Source organism: Alexandromys fortis, unplaced genomic scaffold, assembly GCF_014885135.2.
Source record: "Alexandromys fortis isolate MF-2015 unplaced genomic scaffold, M_Fortis_MF-2015_v1.1 scaffold_50, whole genome shotgun sequence".
NCBI lineage: Eukaryota > Metazoa > Chordata > Mammalia > Rodentia > Cricetidae > Alexandromys > Alexandromys fortis.
In genome coordinates, this window is record NW_026067932.1 from 11020154 (window position 1) to 11026285 (window position 6132).

The window sequence follows — 6132 nt, forward strand, 5'->3', positions numbered from 1 at the left end:
GGTTAATGTTAGAAAGGGTAAAAATGGAAGTTATTGAAAAGTAACTGAGGAGATGCTTATATCCTATGTCACATTTCAACCAGTTAGCACTTGGATGTGTGTATCTGTGTTTGTATACTATTGAGTATATGTGCTATCCTTCAGTGAGACTTTTATATATCCATACTGTATGTCAGTAACAGTTTTATTTGGGGTCTGGGGAGATGGCCCAGTGGATAAGAACACTTTCTGTACAAGCATGGAGATATGAATTTGGAACCCCAGAATTCATGTTTACAAGGAGGGCATGATTGCATGTGACTGTAGCTCCGGTGCTGTGAAGGGTGAAGACAGGAGGATAGCTAGGGCTTGCTGAAAGCCAGTCTTACATCAGGTTCAGTGGGAGACCCTGTCTTACGGGAATAAGGTGGAGAGTGGTAGACCAGAAGGCTCAATATCCTACTCTGGACATGTGCATGCACACAGATAGGCACACCAATACAGATACGTGCACATGCTACATACACACACACGCATGCACACACACACACACGTGCACACACACACACACATGCACACCTGTCCTTATCACCGTCATTATCATAGGGAACTGGTGAAGGAAAGCACCGGAAACCAGGCAGCCTAGGTCGGTTCTCATGGTGCTCACTTCCTTAGAAGAGCCTTAGCAGCTGTGGGACCTAGAATAAGGATCCAAACAGAAACCCGAACACCATTTATACAAACTCTTAAACGTGATAAATCAGGCTCAGAAGCTGTAAACTAAAAATACGTTGTAGTCACCTATGCTGACAACTGTGTTTCTCTGATTATAAAAATGTAATGCCCTGGAAAGCCAGCTTTAAATTTAGAGCTCTCCGTTTTGGAGCAGGAAAATGACCACCCGGAGAGAGGCGGTTCCAGTCCCCAGCACACAATTCACCCACCTCTCTCCTCATGCCACCTTTCTGCAGGGGGCCTCACACAACCCCATGGGTATGATAGCCCGCAGAGAAAGCTCCTACGTGTCCTCAGAACAGCTGTCCTGTGGCCACTCGTAGGGCCAGGGACACATCAACTAACAGTGTGGCCCATGTTCACACTGCAATCCTGGGGACATTTGAGTCACAGATAGGAAAGGCCTGGTGTAGAAGAGGTGAGGCAAACACTGGAAGGACATTGCTGCAAATTCTGGGACCCCTTTTGTAGACAGATGGGAACGGGCAGAGGAGGGAAGACAGCGCCCTCTCCGACAGTGGTTCTCAACCTTCCTAACACTTAACACTTCAGTGCTTCCACGCAGTTCCTCATGTTGTGGGAACCCCAACCATTAAATTAATTTTGCTGCTACCTCATAACTGTAATTTGCTTCTGTTATGAATCATAATGCAAATATTGTGTTTTACATTCATCTTGGGTGACCCCTGTGAAAGCGGTGTTCAACCCACAAAGGGGTCACGACCCACAGGTTGAGAACCATTGCACATAGAGAATAAGCAAAGGGCAGAGATGTTTGCAAATTTCAAGAGAAAGACTGATTTTTTTTTTAAAGTCAACTATGGGGCTACAGAAATGGCTCAGAGGGTGAATCTAAGTGCTTCCTGTGCAAGCATGAGGACCTGGGTTCAGATTTCCAGCACCCATGTAAAAGCTAAGGTGTGTCTTTTACCATAGTACCAGGAACAGAGAGACAGGCAGATCCCAGTGGGCTACAAACTAGTCAGACTAGCCAAAGCAGTGACCTCCAGGTCACTGAATGACTTGGTCTTTAAAAAAATGGGCTTGGCATGATGGCTCATGCCTTTAATTTCAGAACTCAGGAGGCAGAGGCAACCAGGTAACTGTGACTCTGAAGCCAGTCTGGCAGCATGCTCTACATAGGGAGTTCCAGGCCAGTCAGGGCTTGTAGTGAGAGCATCTATAATAACAAAAATAAAAATGATGGAGAATGATAGAGACATATGTACACATGAGCAAGTGCACTGGCTTGTGTGCACATACATACACATGCACACACATGTACACATGCATGCACACATGCACAAAGGCAAAGATATAGGAACACACATGCACACACATGAAGCTAACTGTGTACTTGCAGTGTTAGAGATACAGAAATAGGGAAATAGAGACAGAGACAAAGAGAGCTTTTTAGGTAAAATGGGAAAATTCTGCTCAGTGAACACATGTCCTGTATACGTGTGAGATGTGAGAAGTGAGTCTCCCACCATCGGAATGTAGAAAGCACATGGGTGGGAATTAGACTTGTTTTGCTGATTACTTTATCCCAGAGTCTAATGCCTAGTAGGTCTCAATAAATAATCCGAGTAACAAGAGACTCCAGGGTTGCTTGAGATGCTACCAGATATGCTGTGGACTCTTGCCGCAGGAGCATCGTGCTGGCACTGTGTGTAAAGACACAGCACATGTGTTTAGAGCAAGAATATGAAAGGAGTGAAGTCTGCCCCTCCCCCAGAACACCTCTCTCTCTCTCTCTCTCTCTCTCTCTCTCTCTCTCTCTCTCTCTCACACACACACACACACACACACACACACACACACACACACACATAGAGCTCAGGATGACAGATCTGAAAGCTTCAGAGGACCCTGTGTCTAGGTCTCAGGGGATCCCATGCCCCCAGAAGCTGAATGCAGTAAGTGTGGACAACAGTTAGCTTCCTGGGGAGCTGTCTGGAACTTCACAATCATTTCAAAGGTGTCAAGAGCAGAGCTCTTGGTGAACCCCTGTCTCTGACAAATGCACAGACGTGAATGCAATTCAAGGTCACTCTGAGCTCTGTTTCGTCCCACTAATTCCTGAAGCTGTTTTTGCCTGCTTGGTTGCAGAACTCATGTCTTCAGGCAGAGCGGGAATGTGCTAACCACTCCTTTGCAGAGGCCGACAAGCAGCCCCCCCCCCCCCGTTATTACAGACAGCACCGTCTGAACTTCCCATGGGGAAGGTGATTCTTGCATGCATCCAGGGCTGAAAATCACTGGGCTCCAGTATTTCACCAAGAAGAATGCTGGAGCTGGCAGTGAAAGCTCGATGAGTTGCTAACTCCAAACTCCTGAATTCTAGTATGTGTATCAAGGAAACCAACTTAAGCAGAGAACATGGGTCCACTGCCTGATGGTCAGGCTCTGTCATCTCACTACAACTCACCTAAATTAGGACTTTTCTAACAAGCATCCAGACCGCCAGACCATAGCTGATCTGGGAACCCAAATAGATCTCTTCTATTCTTTCTGCAAAGATAGAACAGCATCCACAACACAGCCTTGGCTTAGCAGGTACTTGTAATTACGGTAGGATGGGAGGATGGCAGAGCCAGCCAATCGAGGTCGTTGCATCTCTGCACCCACAGCTGTATGTTATCCTACTTCATGAACAGTACAGAAGGGGAGCGAAGGAGAAAGATGGCCCGGCTTAGAGCCAAGACCCATTGGGTGACCAGGGCAGGCTAAAAAGGTCCCCGTCTTCTGCAGAAAGATGCGGCAGTCATGGCAACAGCAACCTCTCTTTTTAATGAACTGGGGCATAATTGGTAGCTCAAGTTCATCATCTCAGCAATTACTTTCCTATTAGGGGAGAGACGGGAAAAGAGGGATCGTTACAGAAGAAGAGAGCGGTGTGGGGAGCAGAGGAGCGTGGGGCTAAAGAGCAAGGGGACACCCCAGTGTGTGATGAGATGTGAAGTCTGGTCTCCTGGGGCCCGAGTGGAAAGTACAACTAATCTTCATGGGGTAGCGTCACGGACAAGCGAGGAAAGGTGTCCTAAAGGACACACATCTAGCTGAACCCTGACGGAAGAATGGATGTTTCGAAACGGACAGGGAGAGGAAAATGAATTTCCACACATATTATGTCAAAGAAGTTCAGGTAGCAGGGATTTGAAGGGCCATAACGGTCGAGTGACAAGAATGGAAATTGCATGTAGAGTCTTTGCAACAATGCAGGAAGCATGGCAATTAGTCAATGGATATTGCTTGGCTCAATGAATTATTTAGCTGACTTTGAAAGAGAAAATTTGGGGGTGGAGTATATGACTGCTTGTCCAGACAAGGTATTGATTATAATCTTTGGTGGTCTCAGACCCACAATCCTCTGGATTCAGCCTCCTAAGTGTCATGCACATACCCACTTTCAAATTTATTTGAAGCATTAATTACTTTAGTTTGGAAAAATTCCACGAATTTAGGCATGTTTCCTTTTAAATTCCTAGAATTTAGACTTTCTCTGAAGAAATCTTTCTTTGAATTTGGTTTAATAAGATTAACAAATACTTGTCTGATTTTTTTTTCTCTAGTTTTCCAAGTCAGGGTCTCAAGTAAGGGAGGCTCTCTTGGAATTTGCTAGTTAGTGGCTGCAGCTGACCTTGAACTCCTGGTCCCTCCCACTCCCTGCTGCTGGAGTCATTGGGGTGTGGCCTGAGGAGAGTTGAGGGGGGACCCAGGTCAGCCTGCTTCTAGGTCAGTGCTCTACCAACTGGGCCACCTTTTCCCTTCGTCACTCTGTCAGCTTCTTACAAATTCTGATGTTAGAAATTTGGTTTTTAGAATAGCAAAAAGAATTTTTTTTGCAAGAAACATGAATTTATGGGAGTTTCCTGATAAGCCGTAAAAATGTCAAGTTCTATTTGACCTTCTTTTGTGAAGGTGGGAATTGACACTAGATGATGAAGTTACAGTGTTACTAGTAAGGGCTTTTGTGTTTATTTAATGTTTCTATTTTGGGTCAGACAATCAAGCTTGACCAAAGATGCAGATGGCCTGGGCTTTTATTCTGAAGTGTTCCTAAAGCTATGTCCATTAAATACAAACAAGAGGAGGGCAGTCATAAGTCATAGCAGAACAAGAGAGGTGATGGACACCTGATGGTCTGATCAACTTCAATAATATTCCTGACTTAAAGCCTCCTCCAGTTCTCACTGTTTCTATGGCTTGGGCTTTGTCGATCTTCCACTGCTCAGCTACATCGTTCGCTGATGGATCACCTGGACTAGGAGCACTTAACTAAACCCGAATCGACAGCAGAACTGTGCAGATCTGCAGTGCTGGGATCACCCATCTGTGAAGGTAACAGACCCAGTATGATATCATAAAGCATGAGAGCTCTCGAACCCCCTCCCACATAACCTGGTAATGTTAGCTGAAGGGGAGATTACAATGTGTGCACTCTGAACATGGGCAGCTCAAGGCAGAAAGTACACACTTACCTTTTTCAAAATATCGGAACATATTCTTTCCGACTTGTCTATAATAGGATGAAAAAATCTGCGTTGTTAAACATACTTTAGTTGTAGCCATTGGGTATTCTTCTGTAAGTCCCTCCCTCCAAGGGGGAATCCTGGGGGCCAGCACTGACCACGTGAAAATAGCAGAGATTGTTCTCAACTGGTTCTACTTCAACACCAGGACCTGATTCTGCCACAGACACTGTTTCCTTGTTGACCCTGCAGCATGGTCCAGTCATCACGTCAGATCCCGTTCTTGTCTCCAGCTCTGCTTTCTTCACACAGCAGTCAACTTGTATATTTTCAGTAAGATTTTTAGACCCACCCCTCCCCAAGGGAAACTCAAAATAGCTAGATGTTAAGTCAGTCGAGGAATGTTGCTCAGAGCTCAGAGTATCTTCTCCAGATTACAGGGACGCGTTCTTGGGGTCAGCTGATGATTTTGACCTTGACAAAGGTTCTTCAGAAGGTTTCCTGTGACCTGTAAGGTCTGAGAACCCTTGGTTTGAGTATCAGCTGGAGTACAGCTAGCTGGCTCCTGGCACAGCCATGGTGTCTGTCTCTAAGCTTTGCCATCGAGTTAATAATGGAGAAATAATATCCATTGCAACGAACTGTTGTGAGGTTCTCATAGAAAAACGTTTGTGTGTAGGTGTTGGAGGAATGGCTCAGCAGTTAAGAGCACTGATTGCTCTTCCCGAGGACCCAAGTTCAATTCCCAGCACCTACATGATGGCTCACAACCTTCTGTAACTCCAGTTCCAGGGCATCTAGCTCCTTCTAGCCTCGAGGGACACTATACAAATGTTTTACATATACATACACAGCACGCTCACCTACATGAAATAAAAAATAATAAAAAAAGAATTTCTTTTTTTTGTTTTTTATTTATTTATTAAAGATTTCTGTCTCTTCC

General features: G+C 45.3%; 1 pseudogene; it reads right to left on the reverse strand.

Moving 5' to 3' along the window:
* Positions 1-4888: 4888 nt before the first annotated feature.
* On the reverse strand, positions 4889-5455 carry LOC126503701 (ubiquitin-conjugating enzyme E2 N-like; annotated as a pseudogene).
* Positions 5456-6132: the final 677 nt, after the last annotated feature.